Source organism: Acinonyx jubatus, chromosome B2 (assembly GCF_027475565.1).
Source record: "Acinonyx jubatus isolate Ajub_Pintada_27869175 chromosome B2, VMU_Ajub_asm_v1.0, whole genome shotgun sequence".
Classification (NCBI taxonomy): Eukaryota; Metazoa; Chordata; class Mammalia; order Carnivora; family Felidae; genus Acinonyx; species Acinonyx jubatus.
This window is the reverse complement of record NC_069385.1, coordinates 131,115,067-131,134,269: the sequence shown is the minus strand read 5'-3', so window position 1 is coordinate 131,134,269 and position 19,203 is coordinate 131,115,067. Positions and strand designations below refer to the sequence as shown.

The 19,203-nt window shown below is 38.4% G+C and overlaps 1 protein-coding gene and 1 pseudogene across 1 annotated transcript in view; one reads left to right on the top strand and one right to left on the bottom strand.

The window, feature by feature from the left end:
• LOC106971974 (uncharacterized) overlaps positions 1 to 19,203 on the top strand; it is a 328,414-nt gene that overhangs the window by 95,393 nt on the left and 213,818 nt on the right. The gene's annotated exons all lie outside the window — the stretch shown is intronic.
• The window catches only part of LOC113593895 (60S ribosomal protein L9-like), a 45,457-nt pseudogene that overhangs the window by 25,304 nt on the left and 950 nt on the right, over positions 1 to 19,203 (bottom strand).

The following is a 19,203-nucleotide window of genomic DNA, read 5'->3' as shown; positions in this document are numbered from 1 at the left end:
TTCCACCTGCACTTGGGAAGAGTGTATATTATGCTGTTCTGTGTAGTGTTCTATAAATGTCAAATAGTCAAATTGTTTGATGGTGTTGTTAAATTTTCTACATTTTTATTGATTTTGTGTGTGTGTATGTCTTTTTCCATGAGTTATTGAAAGGTATTACATTCTCCAAGTATGATTATGGATTGGTCGATCTCTCCCTTTAGTCCTGTCAAGTGCTGTTTCATATGTTTGGAAGCTTTATTATTACATGTCTGTACCTTTAAGTTTATTATTTTTCCTTTTATCATTATGAAATTACTCCTCTTTACTTCTGGTCATACTCTTCATCTGGAGGTCTGCTTTGTCTGATGTTAATATAGCCACATCTGATTCCTTGTGCATAGCATTTGCATGGTTTACATTTTTTTGTTCCTTTACTTTCAAAATTTTATGTTAAATGCATGTTTCATGTTAACAGCATATACTCTGGTTTTGGAGTTCTATTTAGTACAACAATCTCTGCCTTTGTATAAAGCATATTTAGACTATTCACAGTTAATGCAATCACTAATATGTATGAGTTTAAATACATCGTCTTGTTATTTGATATCTATTTATCTTGTCTGATCTTTGTTCCTCTGTTTCTTTTTTCTTGCCTTTTTGGAGGAGGTGTGTGTGTGTGTGTGTGTGTGTGTGTGTGTGTGTGTGATGGATCCATTTGATCTATTCTATTGATGTTTTATCATGCCTCCTTGAGGTATTTTTTTCTTTAATGGTGTTTTCGAGGTTACTAAATGCATCTTTAACTTATCACAGTCTGCCTTCAAAAAATATTTTACTGCAGAGGCACCTGGTTGACTCAGTCGGTTAAATAAATGTCAGACTCTTGATCTCAGCTCAGGTCTTGATCTCAGGGTCATGAGTTCAAGCTCTGTGTTGGGCTCCACGCTAGGCATGGAGCCTACTTAAAAAAATATTTTGCTGTTTCACAAAACATTTAGGAACTTTCCAATAGCCTATTTCCAATTGTGAACCTCCCATGCTTTGTGCTCCTGGTCATACATATTCCATTTCTATAAATAAATGCTATAAACTCCAAAGCATTCTTATTATAATTTTGCCTCAGAAAGTTAATAGGCTCTTCAATGGATATTTAAAAATATGAATGGTAATATATTGTAAAGGCCTTTTTAAAATTTACTATCATTTTATTTCTGGTGTTTTTTTATTCTTTCCTGCAAAACTGGATTTTCTTCTGAGATTTCTAGTCAGACTAAGGAACTTCAGTTAGTAACTCTTTTAGTGCTGTAAGTGAATTCTTTCTGTTTTCATCTGGTTGCAAATATCTCTATTTTGCCTTTACTTTGAAGGATATTTTTGTTGAATACAGACTTCTCGATTGACGTTTTTTTCTTGAAGCGCTAATATATGCTATTCCATAGTCTTCTGGCCTCTGTTGTCTCATTTGTGAAATTGGCTTTCATTCTTATTGTTGTTTCCTTACATGAGATCCAGTTGATTGTCATTATTTATTGATTCCTGATTTGCAAATTCACTTGCTTGCTAAAATTTGTTGGTGACTTCAAAATCAATCATTGTGGCACTTTTGCTGCGATTCATGAACACGTGCAGCGTGGTAAAAATGTTTGAGCTGTCTAATGTGCAAGTTGCTAGGTGCAGTTGAATGAGGCAACACACTACGTCCTTCTTTAGCTCTCATATTTAAACACGGGTTCTTTTGGGGGTCTATTTAATGCCTCATTTTTTTTGTATTTCTTTCCCTTACTTTTGGTGATTTCACTGTTTCAAGTGGTCCCCACATGTAGTTAAGTCTGTCCAGTGTTCCTAAGCACAAGGATGTGCCTTATGGAAAAAATACATATATTAGATAAGCTCCATTCAGGTGTGAGTTGTGTGCCATTGGCTGTGAGTTGAATATTAATGAATCAGAAATACAGTACATCCAGAAAAAGGAAGAGGAAATTCACCTACGCTGCATGAGTCTGCTCCAGAGAGTGCTAAAGTGACTCATCTACTATGTAGTGAAGCTATGGAAAAGATGGAAAAGTGACTAAATTTGTGGATTCGTGGGACGACCACTAATTTAAAAAGCATAATGGGCAGTATTTTTCTGCGACTGAAAGCCAGATGCATTTGTGGTCATGTTTCCGAGGTTCAAGAAAATGTTAAACCTATCTCAGGAAGTGCTCCCCTACTCTTGCGTTTCAAAAGGTGATACAGTATGAAAAATGTTAAACTAGCAGACAAGGCAGGCTCTATAGATCAGGAGGCTGTGGAAGAATTTTAGAAATACCAGCGACATTTTACATGAGGAAAGGTTATGTGGTGAAGGAGGGTTGCATAATGAGACAGGCTTGTTTTATATGGATGTTGGCAATGAATATATGAAACAGGTTGTGTCTCTATTGAAGAAATGTGGCCAGAGGTTCATAGGCACCCAACCCTGCATGTCCCCTAGGAACAATAGTTCAGTATTTACTAATTCAGTGTTTGCAGTGGCTTTCTTGAACATAATGACCCTAAGTATCAAGAATTAACTATGTGTCTTTTCACCTGGGTATGTTCAAGATTTTTCTCTTTATTTGATTTCCATTGTTTTGATTCTGATGGTTTTTAGATTAGATTTTTTTTTTTTTGTATGTTTACTGAATGAAGTTTGTTGAATTTCTTGGCTCTGTGGTTTTGGTCTTTTATTAATTACGTAAAAGTCTCAGCCATTACCTCTTCAAATATTTCTTCTGCTCCAGTCTTTCTCTCTTGTTTTTCTGGGACTCTTTGTGTGTTAGTCCATAAGATAACTATTTCATAGATCTTGGAGTTGACTTACTTTAACTTTTTTTCCTCCTTGAATTTTAGTTTGCAGTTATATTAACTTGTCTTTAGTTTTACTGATTTTTCCCCTCAGCCCCATTCAGACTGCTAAGTCCACTGAAAGGGTTTTTGATCATTGTTATCTTATTTATTTTTTTAAGTGTCCACTTGACATTTAAATTCTTTGTAGTTTTCATCATCTACTCATGAACGCTGTTCATCTTTTTTTTAACAGGACCCATTAACTTATTTCTTTTATCCTTATCCCCATCTGATAATTTCAACATTTGGTAGATTTAGCTCACCACAGTGCTCAAATTATCTGATAATAAAACCAGAGCCTTCCTTTAAGTGGGGCTTCGGATCTGAATGCTGGAGTTTTTGTCTCGGTTTTCCTGCCCTCATCTGTCTGTCAAGAGCCTCTGTACTTGCAACGTGGGGGAGGTGGTCTCTCTAAGCATGTCCGTCCCTTCTCGGACCACTCAATGAAGGTTCTTGAATAGTTATTGACTCCTCTCATTCTGGGTATTCTGTAGCTTTTGTGTCTTATGTTTGGGGCATAGGGTGTCTCAGCTTTCCTGTCCTGCTGCTTATCTCTCTTGTGACTACTCAGTGGGGACTCATGGAAAAGAGTTGGTGAGTGGATGTAGATTTTGTTTCTTTGTTTGAAGCTCCAAGGTCTTCTAAATCTTCATGCCAGCTCACTCCTGGCTTTGTAAAATTAGGGAAATAGCTGTTTTCCTTCCTAGGTCGATGGTAGCTTCCTCCTCCTATCCCTGCTCTGTGAGGATAAAAGCAGATATGGGACTCTTTTCTTCCAGGAGAGAATCATAATTTTTCTGGATTTCACTGGATTATGTTTCTTTGTGACTTCAGCTCTCAAATAGGCTCAGAAAAAAAAAACCCTATTGTTTTGTAGATTGTGCTGCTTTTTTTTATTTTTTATTTTTTAGGAAGGGAGAGACATTCTCCTGAGACTTTTTATGTCTCAAATGGAAGCAAAGCTCTCTCTTGTATCTTTCAACTCTTCTTTTCCTTTGATTTTTCTCTTTATCATACTATTGCTTCAAATCCTCCTCGGTTTAAAAACAAACAGGAAAGTCCCAGTAAGCTAATGGATAAGGCACTGGCCTCCACGACTCTTCCTTGACCATTCATCCTTTTTTCCCCCTAGGGCCATCAATATTTATTCTCTTCTCCCCCAAACTAGAAATAACTTCCCCTTGCTTTCTCCATTTCTTTTGCCTTCTAATCTTTTCTCAACTTACTGATATTTAATTTCCGATGACTGTTTCTGTGACTTCCAATTACCAAGGCAACCACTTTTCAATTTGTATTTTATTTTGACCTATCTGCACTCAAAACATTTGAACTGGTTTTTTTTGAAACTGCATTATTGCCTGGTTTTACACCTCAGAAAAGTCCTCCTTCTCAGTGTATGTCTTCAGCATGCTGTTTTTCTAGAGTTCTTCCAACGAGTTCCTTTCACGCACTACACGTTTCCTGTGGGTCATCTCATCTGTGCCCATCAGCTTCAGCTTTTCAGTGAAGACTCAACTTGTATCTCCAACTCAGATCTCCATCCCGCCCTCCAGTGTTGTATATTAAACCGCTTTCAATCATCAGATGCTCCTGCTATCGTACTGAAAACCACACTGTCCTCTATGTGGTTTTCCCAACTAGGAAACTGGAAATCATCCTCAGTTCTTACCTTTTCATTAATCAAATCAACCACCTGGTCCTGTTCGTTCACCGCCCAAGCATTTCTCTAACCTCGTTCCTCTTCTCTGGCCCCATTGCCACATCCCTAAAGCTACGGCACCTGACCCCTCGCTGTGGCTATACCTTCTTTACTGCTCTCCCTGTGTTGTGATCAGCCCTCCACTCTGCTGCCAAAGATGCTTTCCAAAATGACAATCTGATTTGATTTCCCCTCTTTGAAACCTGTGATTGTTTCCTGTTCATCTATAATGCTTAGCACACAAGAGACCTTCAATAGTTTTGAAAGAATGAAAGGTAAAACTCAAAAATTATACTGAAGTGTATTCAATGTCTTGCTCTCTGATTCTTGTCCATTTTTCCAACTTGCCCTTCTATTTTTCTGCCCTTAGCCCTCCGTACTCTGGCAATGATCAAATCTTTCATAGTTTCAAGATTAAGCTTCTTTGCCGTTGACATGTTGTTCTTTTTTTTCCTGATACTTGCCTTGTTGACTGTCCCCAGGAAAACCAGGTGGTGTTTTCCTTCAGTCCTAATGAGCTTTGGTGAAATCTCCACCCTAGCAATTCCTTATTGGTTTGCTTATAGATTAGATTCCCATAAATGATACGCTCCTAAAAGGGGAACTTTGCCTTTCCTATTTAGTATCTCAGCATCTAGTAAATTGTCTGGCACATGATCAAAGCTCAAAAAAGTAGCAAGATAGGGTGTCAATTCAACCGAGGTTATGACATACTAAACCAGGAACAGGCTGTGACATGCCAGAGCCTGCCGTTGGCTTATTTATTATTTATTAAGGATACTTTTCTTTGATCGGAAGGAAATCATTTAAGACTGGAAAAATATTTAGGAAAGCAGTGATGAGGGGCGAAGATGATAGGGACATAATAATTGTTTTCTATTTTTATTTTGTGTTTCCTTTGCAGAAGAGGTAATGAATAAAGAAAGCATTGGAGAAAAATAGTTTTGAGACTTTTTTTTTTCCAGAATAGTTATATGGTGAGGGTTGAGCAGACAGGAGAAAATCTCACAGGTCCATCATTAATGTAGTTTAGGCAGCAGGAGGAAGTTTTGCTGATTTTAGAGCTTGCCAGAGGGTTTGGACGGTCTAGGTCAGATCAACAGCTGGGGGCAACGTAGGTAAAGAAAGTGCAGGGAATTGTCAGAGTAGAGAGAAAAGTCAAGGATATGTCAGCAATAGCACAGTCGCAGCTGACTTGATGAGATAAGGTACTTTTCATGGCTCTTTAAATTTTGCTTCGTTTTATAACTTGATGCGTTTGTGAAACAGAGTAATCAGAACACCTTAATGATTGACTTTGTGGTTTTAATGAGGAGTTAAGTTTTTTTTCATGAAACACGTTTACAGATGCATTGTGGACCTCAGTTCTTGTGTGGTCTGTTTTCTCGGATGATATTGTTGTTCTGTTTTTATCCATCTGCCGTGTCATACCTGAGGCAATGATGGGAGGTATCCCAGGCTTGGCTCCTGGAAGGGAGTGGCATGTCTTTGGGAGGCTGCCCTCGTATTTCTGGATTAAAGAAAGATGTGGATTAACCAGAAAACTAAGAAAGCATGTGGGAATCAGTCATAATATCTTTAGGCAAAACAACTGAAGACATTTTGCCTGTTGTTTTCAAAACGAGAAACCAGCCCCAACGGGCTCTCCACCATGTGATAAAAACAAGAGAAAAAAATTTTTATCAAGTTACAAAATGTAACAACAATGTAGCAGGGATTCCTGCTGCATTGTGCTCCACTATGTGAGTCTTAAGTGAGTCTTAAGCACATAAGACTTAAGCACATGAGCACTCACTATGTGAGTCTTAAGGTCTTGCTTGACCTCTCCATAGCCCAGTGTTCTTGTCTGTAAAACAATAGGAATGACACTTGCCCTTCTTACTTCATAATGTTGTGAAAGGTAAATTTGATACAGTATCTGAAAGTATTTTTGAATAATTTAAAGTGTTACATGAAAGTAAGTTATTATTCCTGTATTATATTATATTATATTATATTATATTATATTATATTATACTTTATTTATGGTCTAGATTCTGGTCTCACCCAACTTTCTTAGGTGGAGTTCTCTAGTTGCAAGACATGGAATAGGAAATTGGAGGCATGCCATGTTGATGAGATCACAAGCTTGAGGTCGGAGTCGGGGACAGGCGAGTTTGAATTCCAAGTATACGGTTTCATATTGGGTAATATTGGGCAATTGGCTTCTCTATGCCTCAGTTTTTTGTTTTTATTCTGTAAAATGGAAATAATAATAGAACCCACCTCATAAGTTGGTGTGAGGCTTATATTAAAACATAAAATAATACGTGAGATAATTTGGATGAACTCTTAATAGAGTGCCTGGGTCATTGTAGGCATGTGATAAAGAATAGCTTCAGGAAGGAAGATATCTCAGCTACTCTGGATAAATGGCTGGGACCTTGACAATGAGCTCTGGAAAGAATTGTTGCATTGGTGAATATAAATTTTATAAAGCCAGGCAAATGCTTCTTCTTCTTCTTCTTCTTCTTTTAGAAACTGGTAGATCCATCAAAAGCCTTTATTAAGATCTTTTCCCTCAATGGTTTGTTGTTTTCCAAACTGAAGACCCTGCCAGATTCTGAACGTAATTGTTCCTTAGTTAGGATTAGCCCAGAAAGCACACGTGGATAACATGATATTATGTTCAGTAGGCATTGTGATTAGTGGGAAAGACTTTATTCATTCATTCATAACCCTCTACTCATCTTACCATGTGAAAACAAGGAAAATAAATCGAGTAACAACAACAGAAGAGCCTACACACACACACACACACACACACACACACACACACACACAGATATATATATGCATATTACATATAATATATATATACCTATACATACACATATACCCACATATATATCTCATACATATACATAATCTTTTAAATATAAGTATATATGTATTCATGTGTATTTATATATGTAAATATACATTTACAGAGCACCCAATATTACCAAGTGTTACAGACAATATAGTAATGATGAATAATTAAATTAGACATAGATTGTTTTTATTTACAAAGTGTTACGACCTATTCTGAGTATTTTATATATCTTAACTGATTTATTGCTCATATTATAAGGCAGATAAATGTTACCATTCACACGTTACAGGTGAGGAAACTAAGGCTCAGAGATATTCAGGAACTTGGTCACACAAATCATAAGAGTGGACTGGAATTTGAACCTAGTTGACCTAGGTATGGTGCCCACTCTATGAAGCAATAGAACTAATAGCTAGTTGTTAGCGAAAAGTAAGTGATGCAACAAATTCATATTGAGACGGAGAAGAATAGAACATCTGCTCAACCCAAATCTCTATCAAGTGAGATCTCTGACAGCTTAACAAACCAAGATTAATGGGAGGAGAATGTGAATTTTTGTTTTAAATGTTAATGTACTCAGTGTCCCCAGTGGATGATTAATAAAGTTGAATTAATTATTCCTGGAAAAACAAATATAGACATCCCATTTTCTGTAACTCTATTGCTCTAGATCAAATGGAATTATCACATAGAGAATTGGAATCAAAGGAATCCATTGTGCATTTTGCATGTTAATTTGTTTATTTATTTATTTACTTATTTATTTCTGTTTATTTTCTGAGAGAGAGAGAGAGACAGAGCATGAGCATGGGAGAGGCAGAGAGAGATACACACACACAGAATCTGAAGCGGGCTTAAGTATCCAAGCTGACAGCACAGAACCCAATGCAGGGCTCAAACCCACAAACTGTGAGATCATGGCCTGAGCCAAAGTCAGACGCTGAACCCACCGAGCCACCCAGGTGCCCCTCATGTTAATTTGTTTAATGCTTTCAGTTTAGATTATTCAAATATACATACCCAGGCATGTAGAGTTTAAAGAAATGTGAGAATTGGGATGCCTGGGTGGCTCAGTCGGTTCAGCGTCTGACTTCGGCTCAGGCCATGATCTCTTGGTTTGTGGGTTTGAGCCCTGCGTTGGGCTCTGTGCTGACAGCTCAGAGCCTGGAGCCTGCTTCGGATTCTGTGTCTCCCTCTCTCTCTTCCCCTTCCCCACTCGCAGTCTGCCTCTCTGTCTCTCTCAAAAGTAAATAAACATTAAAAAAATAGAGAAATATGAGAATTGATAAGGAAACAACATCGTGATGTAAGTTTATGTGGGGTTATCCATAATCTCATCCACTTGAAGAAGACCTCACTTCATGGCCTGGAGAAATATATTAATTAAGGAGCAGAAACTAAAGGTAGTTTGTCCATTTTGTGTGTGCATGTGTATGTGTGTGTGTGTGTGTAATCCAAAATACATAGCAAATCTTGGTAGATATTTTATTTTTCTGAAATGAAGGGTAAAACCTTAAAATTAAGTATTATGGAATCCAAGGTGGAAGAAAAAATAAAGGAGAAATCAAATATGGCCAGGGCTGTAGAACTGAGGCATTCTGGTTGCACAGAGCATGGGTCTCTCTCCTTACAAGGTGGATGTCCTCTCTAGTAATCACCTCACTGCAGTTGGGTCAAGAGAAATCAGAAGAATTGAGCCACCCAGGACCTTTTATAATTCTCCGAGCCTGTTTTAATCTGTTTATTTGCCTCAAGGTCATATTCCAACATAATTTAGCACTCATTGTCAAACAATGGACAGACACTGCCATTGTCATTGAATGAAGAAATAAAAAGATTGCCTTTAGTCTGCTAAAATTCGTATGCGAGGTTTTTTTTTTTTCTTTACTCAATGTTTCAAATGCCCTGTACTTCCATCTGATTGGACATTGTAGGCCTTGTGTTCGATCTCTGAATCCTCAGTGGGCTCTGATCTGAGATCATGTTGATTGGCTCAGTCCTGGATCAGATGTCCCAGCCTAGGAGTGGGCGGGGTTGGCCTCAGCTTCCTGAACCTGACGGCTCCTGTGGGCAGCTGGGAAATATTCATATTTTAAGAACACTAATCCACCTCTTGTAATTTTTTAGAGATATTTATTTCCAATCTATGATCCAATCTATGGACTAAAATAGTTTTTCAGCTTTCCTTGTGGGGAATGTTTTTTTTGATTTGTGTGGTTTTTTTTTTTAATTATTATTTTAATGTTTATTTTTGAGAAAGATAGAGACAGAGCACGAGAGGGGAGGAGCAGAGAGAGAGGGAGACACAGAATCTGAAACAGGCTCCAGGCTCCGAGCTGTTAGCACAGAGCCCGATGTGGGGCTTGAACCCACCAGCCGTGAGATCATGACCTGAGCCGAAGTGGGACACTTAAGCAACTGAGCCACCTGGAGCGCCCCTTCTTGTGTGGAATGGTTTTATTCCTTACGTTCTTTTTCTCCCTTCTCCCTAAAACTGTCATTTTACCTCTTCTTTTAGCATGTATTGTGATCATAGCTACTTGTAAAAATTTTGAATGATTTGAGATACATAATTTTTGCATGAATATATAATTTTTGAAGGACTGTTTGATGAAGGGTGGGGACTAGAAATGCAAGATTGTTAAGAATGAGAAAGGGTGGGACAGGCTGTGGAGGAAGGAAAAAAATGTGAATTCTGTTCTACAACCCATGCTGTTTGGACTCGCCTGAAATTACCGAAATTACTGAAATTACAGAAGATCTTGTTTTCTTAAAACTCTTAACTAAGATAGAGATATGTAAATATCTGTTTTTTTCCAGTTACTTCCCCTCCCCAAGTGATTAAAAGAAAACATCTCAATTCGACATTTTTTTAAATATAACACTTTCATTCCTTGCTGAACAGTTGTGCAAATATTAGCAAAAGGCTTCTTACTAAAGTACGTAAGGCACTTTAACAAAAGCTTAGCTGGTTTCCTGGCTTCTCTTCTCTCTTTGCTCCTATCCATTCCAGAATTAGTGCTTAAGGTATAACTGATCATTTTACTTCCTTGGTCAAAAGCCTTAACTAGTTTCTCACAGGTGTCCCTGTCCAGTTAATTATATTTTGAGGGAGGCATCATGGGATGGTGGGCAAACTTGTGTTTTGGAGTCAAAGAGTAATGGGTTCAAATAGCCTCCAAGTCTTACGTCATATGTGGTCTTAGACAAGTCATTGAAACTCTCAGGGTATCAGTGTCAGTAATTCACATCATACCATGTTGTCACAACTATTATGTGTAACAAAAATATTAGCTGTGAAATCGTATATAAATCATTCAGTATCTTTATTCATTAGGAATTTCCCATTTTATCTGTTTTTGATCTTACAGTACGTTGTACCATTATTCAAATGTATTTTATTGCAAACTTAATCGCAATTTTCTTATGGACAAGGGCTTTTTCTTATAGCCTCTACATGATAGGAACTTAGAAATATATGTTAACTTAATATTTTTTGAAAAAAATCTTATTTTGAGAGAGTGTGTGTGCACAGTGGTGGAGGGGCAAAGAGAGAGGAAGAGAGAGAGAAAATCCCAAGCAGTCTCCATGCTCAGTGTGGAGACCCGGGCACGATGTGGGGTTTGTTGTAGGGCTTGATCCCGTGACTGTGAGATCTTGAGCTAAGCCAAAGTCAAGAGCCTGATGTTTAACTGGTTGTGCCATTTAGGCACCCTAACTTAAAATTAAAGAATACTTGTTTAGCTCCTAAAATGTAAATGTCATTTTATGCCAAATTAAGGCATTGAAAGAGCAGAACATACGTGTGTGTGTCTGTGTGTGTGTGTGTGTGTGTGTGTGTCTGTGTGTGTCTGTGTATGTGTAAAATGTCTCACCATTATTTCAAGTGATTCTTGTTTATTTGGTACAGATACTAGAGGGTCCTATTAAGATTTAACCTGGCTTGGGCACCTGGGTGGCTCAGTCAGTTAACCATCTGACTCTGGGTTTTGGCTCAGGTCATGATCTCACGGTTTGTGTCCTTGAGCCCTGTGTCAGACTCTGTGCTGACAGTGCAGAGCCTGCTTGGGATTCTCTCTCTCTCTCCCTTTCTCTCTGCCCCTCCCTTGTTTGTGCTCTCTCTCTCAAAATAAATAAATAAGCTTAAAAAAAGTAAAGATTTTATCTGTTTCTATAAAAAACCTGCAAAAGAATGAACCTGACCACTTTCTTACACCACACACAAAAATAAATTCAAAATGGATGAGAGACCTAAATGTGAGACAGGAGACCATCAAAGTCCTAGAGGAGAAAACAGGGCACAACCTCTTTGACCTCAGCTGCAGCAACTTCTTTCTAGATATGTCTTCAGAAGCAAGGGAAGTAAAAACAAAAAATGAACTATTGAGACCTCATCAAGATAAAAAGCTTCTGCATAGTGAAGGAAAAATATCAAGAAAACTAAAAGATAACCTGTGGAATGGGAGAAGATATTTGCAAATGACATATTGGATAAAGGGTTGGTATCCAAAATCTATAAAGAACTTAACAAACTCAACACCCAAGAAACAAATAATCCAGTGAAGAAATGGGCAGAAGACATGAATAGATGCTTTCGAAAGAAGACATCCAGATGACCAACAGCTACATGAAAAGGTGCTCACTCATTATCAGAGAAATACAAATCAAAACGATAATGAGATGCCACCTCAGACCTGTCAACATGCCAAAAATTAACAATTGAGGAAACAACAGATGTTGGCGAGGATGAGAAATCCTGCACTGTTGGTGGGAATGCAAACTGGTGCAGCCACTCTGGAAAACACTATGGAGATTCCTAAAAAAGCTAAAAATAGATCTACCCTATGACCCAGCAATGGCACTACAAGGTATTTATCCAAAGGATACAAAAATGCTGATTTGAAGGAGCACATGCATCCCAATGTTTATAGCAGCACTATCAACAATAGCCAATCCAGGGCGCCTGGGTGGCTCAGTCGGTTGAGTGACGGACTTCATCTCAGGTCATGATCTCGCAGTTCGTGAGTTCAAGCCCCGCGTCCGGCTCTGTGCTGACAGCTCAGAACCTGGAGCCTGCTTCGGATTCTGTGTCTCCCTTTCTCTCTCTGTCCCTCCCTTATTCGCACTCGGTCTCTGTCTCTCTCAAAATGAATAAACATCAAAATAAAATAAAAACAATAGCCAATCACAATGGAATACTATTTGGCAATCAAAAATAATGAAATCTCACCATTTGCAACAACGTGGATGGAGTGTATTATGTCACAGCGAAATAAGTCAGTCAGAGAACAAACAGATGGTTGCTCGAGGGTAGGTGAGGGGGGATGGGCTAAATGGGGGATGGGCCTTACGGAGGCCACTTTTCAGAATGACGACTGGGTGTTGTATGTGAGTGATGAATCACTGGGTTCTACTCCTGACACTAGTAATTCATTGGATGTTAACTAACCTGAATTTAAATAACTAAATTGAAAATCATAAAGATTTTACCTGGTTCTAGAAAATAACTTATAAATTATCTCCATGTATGCTTTTGAGGAATCTGTTTTTTATTCTTGTGTTCACCTTGCTCCATAGTTTAGTTCTATTACTTCATTGAAAACTCTCCGTACTTGAAGCTTCTCAGTGATTCTCCTTGTTCTGTGATAAGACCCCCCATGTTGGACTGTCAGCCTGCTCATTCCCAGGGAACATCAAGCATTCGATAACTGTTGATGAAAGTAATATAAAATATTAAGAAGGCCTTAAGAAGGTGAATGACATCCGTGCAAAAGGGGAGACAGATAGAGTGCCCCAAATAATCCGTACGTTTGAAAATGCCCACATAAGTTTAATACTGGTGGAAAAATTGTATAACTGTTAAAGAAAGCTCCTCAAAATGCTTTCTTTCCCCCATTTATATTAAGTGGCTTCATTTTAGAAAAGATAATTTTTTATAGTGGAAAAACCACCTGGAGATTTTTTTGTTACTTTTTTTTTCCTATTGCTGCTACTTCCTAACTCCAGTGTCCCTAAGGTAATTAGTGGGCTGAAATTTACATCATCGGCTTTGAGATTCTGTGAATATGAAGGAATAGCATTGTATGGTGACATATGGTGATGAGCATAGCAAAGCATATAAACTTGTGGAGTCACTATGCTGTGCACCCGAAAGTAATGTCACATTGTGTGTCAACTGTACTTGGATAAAAACAAATTATTTTAACTATTAATGATGTGATTTGGGGTCGCTCAGTCAGTTAAGTGTCCCACTTCGGCTCAGGTCATGATCTCGTGGTCCACTGGTTCAAGCCCCGGGTCAGGCTCTGTGCCGACAGCTCAGAGCCCGGAGCCTGCTTCGGATTCTGTGTCTCCCTCTCTCTCTGCCCCTCCCCACTCGCACTCTGTCTCTCTCTCAAAAATGAATAAACATTAAAAAATTTTTTAAAAAGATGTGATTTTTTAATGACAAGTTTTTGTCGAGTCCCAATTCTTACTGTACTGCCCCAATTTCCAACAAAATTTTGGAGATTTATGCAGATGATGGGATTATTTGGGGGATGATGCTTTAAATACACATATATTTATATATATGTGTATATACGTATATATATGTGTGTATATATGGATATATATATGTGTATATATATATATCCATATATACACACATATATATATTTATATATGTATATATTATATATATTTATATATAAATATATATATTATATATTTATATATATTTTAAATATATATATATATTTAACATTTATGTTTATTTATTTCTGAGAGAGAGAGAGAGACAGAGTGCAAGCAGGGAAGGGGTGGAGAGAGAGGGAGACACAGAATCGGAAGCAGGCTCCAGGCTCTGAGCTGACAGATATTCCAATATTATGGAAGTTGTTCTAAAAGTGCTGGTCGAGTGCAAGATGAATATCTTTGACTGGAGTACATCAGAGACAATACGGTGAAGTCCGTATTTTGATATATCTAGAGATGAATAATATCTGGTCATTGATTGCTTCATTTTTGATGCTAAAATTGGTTGTTGGTTTATGGTGATGGTATCATGACTCATCTGTGATTTTCCCTTTGAAATTAAAAAGTCTGTGTGGTTACTTGGGTATCAAACAGTATTCACTTCCTCATCAACTAGTCACTTTTGACGGCTTTATGTCAATTGATAATCCTTGCCAGAAATAATTCATTAAGAATTGCAAGATGATGGCTTTATATTCTACCATTTTGTCTAAATTTGTTAGCCGTAATTCTTCCATAAATAGAACTTGCTTTGACCAACTGCAATTATTTTGTTATCTTAAATAGCTTCTTCTAAATGACAGGGTACATGTAGAAACAGTTTTCACGGTATTAGGTCATTGGTAGACACTTTCCTCTACTTGAAAAGCCAAAGGCGTGATTTTATTTATTATTTTAGTTTTCAAAGGCATGATTTTATATTTAACATCAGAACCATTTTTCCCTCACGACTCTAAAATACATCTCAATAAGGCAGTTATTACAAATACTTTGAAAATTAAATAAATTTAGGAAATTAGTATGTTAGGAAAGTTTTCACGAGTTTGTAAAGTGATGCATTATTCCTCAGCTACTTCTCAGTATCTTCCTTACTCTGGATCATACCAAATACTTCTTGCATATTTGATTTTATGTTTCTTAGAAATTTAAATTTAAATGTTCTTTCTTTCTCAACTCATGTCTCCAAAATTTTTATATTCCCCTACATATTAATAGAAAACCAATTCTTTTTTATATTTTTTTAAATGTTTTATTTATTTTTGAGACAGATGGAGACAGAGCGTGAGCAGGGGAGGGGCAGAGAGAGAGGGAGACACAGAATCCGAAACAGGCCCCAGGCTCCGAGCTGTCGGCGCAGAGCCTGACTCGGGGCTCGAACTCGCAAACCGTAAGATCATGACCTGAGCTGAAGTCGGATGCTTAACCGACTGAGCCACCCAGGCGCCCCTAGAAAATCCATTCTTATAAGGGTCTGGGATCTGACTCCCAAGAGCTTTAAGTAGAAGATGTGAAGAATGGGAAGACAAAGACAACTTTCATTGTTTCTTGATCAAATGTTGTACATGACCTTCACTTCTATATTTGTACATGTTGTACATGACCACAGATTTTTTTCTTATTTTGTTTCTTTTTGGAGATTTTTATGTTTTCTGTCTTTTTAAGTAGCAGATGTAAAAGTTAAAAAGGCATAATTCTTGTAGCCAATATGGAGTAGATAGTCCATATCACAGTGTGTCAAGCTCCTCAAGGATGCTCTGTATTTGGAGAAAGGCTTCCGGGAGTTTTTTGTTTGTTTGTTTGTTTGTTTTGTTAACCATAGTGTATCCTCACTCTTCACTCTGATATTTGAGAAACATAATACAGAGTTTAAAGTACTTAAATGTTATTATGAGTTTCATCTGGCAAGATTAAGCTATTTAAGTTTTCTAAGGTATTATTTTTCTTAAATTTTTAAAAATGTTTTATTTATTTTTGAGAGAGAGAGACAGAGCATGAACGGGGGAGGGGCAGAGAGAGAGGGAGACACAGAATCCGAAGCAGGCTCCAGGCTCTAAGCTGTCAGCACAGGGCCCGATGCAGGGCTGGAACTCACAAACTGTGAGATCATGACCTGAGCCAAAGTCGGACGCTTACCTGACTGAGCCACCCAGGCACCCCAAGTTTTCCAAGGCATTATTGCCTATTATTCTTTAGTAATTCTTGCCAAACTGTTCCCTGTGTAATCCCCAATTATAACAAACCATCCCTTGTTCAGACTAATAGGATATGGTGGACAGTCTGGGTGGCAAAATATTTTGAAACAAATTCTACACACACACACACACACACACACACACACACACAAGAATTATTTTTCTCTAAAAGCAGGTATATGACTAAAGCGGCAAGAAATAATTGTTACATAATAAAGTTGGGGGTAAAGTCTTCCTTAATGAAGAGATACCTTTTAATTAGCTCACCGTTAATAAATCGTCCATGCTTCCGGAGTCCTTGAGAGGATTTGAAAATAGTTGGCTCCGTGAGGGAATTCATCATCTTTGCAAACTATGCTTGCCCTGTTTGGTCTTTTTTGGAAAATGGTTGGTGCAAAGGAAAATTTCCTAAGTTTTAATAAAGTTTTACTGTTTAGCTCTCTGCACGCCTTTCCAAAGGACCATACACATCCATCGATGCAAGCCTTAATTGTTGGCACAAGGATGTTGATTTGATCATGGGCTAATAATAGAAACTATATGGAGTGAAGTGAGTGAAAAAACTGTCACCTTGTGCATGTAACGTCTAAAAAGGCAATGTGACTCTGTGCAGGGCCAATTACGTGGATTAAGATGGGTCTTTGTTGGGGCGCCTGGGTGGCTCTGTCAGTTAAACGACTTACTCGGGCTCAGGTCATGATCTCACGGTTCCTGGGTTGGAGCCCGTGTGGGGCTCTGTGCTGCCAGGGTGGAGCCTGGAGCCTGCTTTGGACTCTGTGTCTCCCTCTCTCTCTGCCCCTTCCCCACTCGCACTGTCTCTCAAAAATAAATAAACATTTAAAAAAGAAAAAAAGACTAAGCTCTGGAACCACAGAGAGCTGTCTCCAGTCTCCACCGGGTACCCGAACCTCGAGGTCTCTGAGCCTCAGTTTACCCATCTGCAAAATAAGTATGATGCTCAGAGTGCATGCATTATAGGGCTGTTGCAAGAATCAAACGACGTAATGCCTACAAAAGTGCTTAGAAGTGCCTCGCAAGGTGGCTTCATTAATTCCCATCACCTAAATTCCATCATCTTGCTGGTGAGAACCAGAAGCTCTGATCTCTTCTGTTACTGTCAGACTCACGTAGTTCACTCCTACTTACCGTTGCCACGCGGGTATCACAAAAACACTGCACATTTAACAAGTGCAACCTGGAAGCTTGTATTTCGTTCCTCAAAACTGTGTTTGCATTGCCTGCTCCACCTTTCCTTTCTCAGTAAATGGCACCACAGACCATTGATTTACTTAGGCCAGAAATCTCAAATTGGTTTTTCGTTTTTCATTTCCCCTCATCTTCCTCATTCAGATCATCAGCAAGGCTTCATAGCTGAGTCAAGTGGTTCGCCCTGTAGGTTGCTCTATATACACCGTTTGCTCCTTGGTAAACTTGCGAGTCTAAATCTGCCACGTTTTCTGTCACACAAGACTAAAGTGTGAGGCCACACCTGTAGGGCTCCTGTACCCTATGCTTCTGGTTGCTTTCCATCAATGGGGAGTCTTGTTAAGGGTTAAGAAGGAGAGAAGAGAGAAGTCATATAATAGTTCCTCCCTCCTCCTTGTGAGGTCAAGGCTGCATTGAGCTGGCTCTGTCCCTCCACCCAGGGTCACTGTTCTACTCAAGAGAGATGACTTTATATGACTCTCCTTCCAGTGTCTGGTGATGGCTGTGTGTCCTCATCCCTTCACGCCTGATGGTAGAATCAGCCTGCTCCTAAATCCATAGCTCTGTGATAAAACATTTGTCATCCATCATCTCATTTTGAGAATGCCTGCATTTCTACTGGGACTTTTTCTGATACAGACCCTGAACTTGGGCTTTCTTGGTGATTAACCACAACAAAATTCCCATTTTGCGTAATGTGGTTAACTGGTTAACTAGCCTTACGCCCGCCATGTTGGAACATGGGGTTCATGTCTCTCAGAATTTTAACTGAAAGTCTGGCATGACCCTTCGGTTCCTTGGTTTCTCCTCAAATTGTCACACACATCTGCAGTTCCTGCAGGATTTCTGCCTTGGAGAGGAGGGGATGAGGTGGGAGGAAGCCACCATACGTGCACATTTGGCTGCTTGATTTCCTTACTTTTACCTCCTTCTTCAGTTCCCACTCCACGTGGAGCAAAAGGGGGGAAGAGTCCCCACTGCCTCTTGCTTTCTGGTTGTGACTTCTTTTTGATGTTCTCCGTCTTGAGAAGACATTTCCCCTCTCCAATTATCTGAAGCTGAATGTTACCATAGCTGAACTTTGCTGAGAATTGTGATCTATTGGAGGGAGGAATAAATAGACACACATTTAATAGTTTCAAAATTTCATCACTGGTTATACATAGGTCAGATATTTACTTAAACCTTCTAATGGCTTCCTAGTTGCATATAATATGTAGATTGGTTAACATCACTTGCGTGTTCAGCAAGGTCTGGCTCCTATTTATATTTCTAACCCAAGTTCCCAGTATTCTCCTCTGGGGCTATACTTAGGTCACAGCCAAACTTCTTTCCTTTCCTTTCCTTTCCTTTCCTTTCCTTTCCTTTCCTTTCCTTTCCTTTCCTTTCCATAAAACTATGTCCTACCTCAGGACCTTTGTACATGCTGTTCTTTCTGCCTGGAACAATTAATTTCTTTTGCTCTTTGCATGGCTAAACAATTTTTTTACTAGTCTCATTAAAAAATATTTCCATCTTTCCTAACCTTCCCCCACAAAATTGTCCCTTAAAATTCTTCTCTATACTATTCTTTGGGTTCTTCTCTGCATTTTCCATTCTTATCATACTTGCCATTGTTTTATTCATTTCTCAAGTTTGTTTTATTTATCATGTCCAGTAGAAAGATGGTTTTATAATGTCAAGTATAATGTATATATTTGTATACCACTGTATTTCTGGCTTCTAGAACAGTGTATGGCATAAAGCAAAACCATAATAAATATCTGTAGAATAAGAGGCTGAACAAAGTACAGGGCCTAGTACAATGAGTATCAATGTTCAATAAATGCACATTAGCATTACTATCATGAAACTCCTTCTAAACTATGTGATAAACTTGAGAA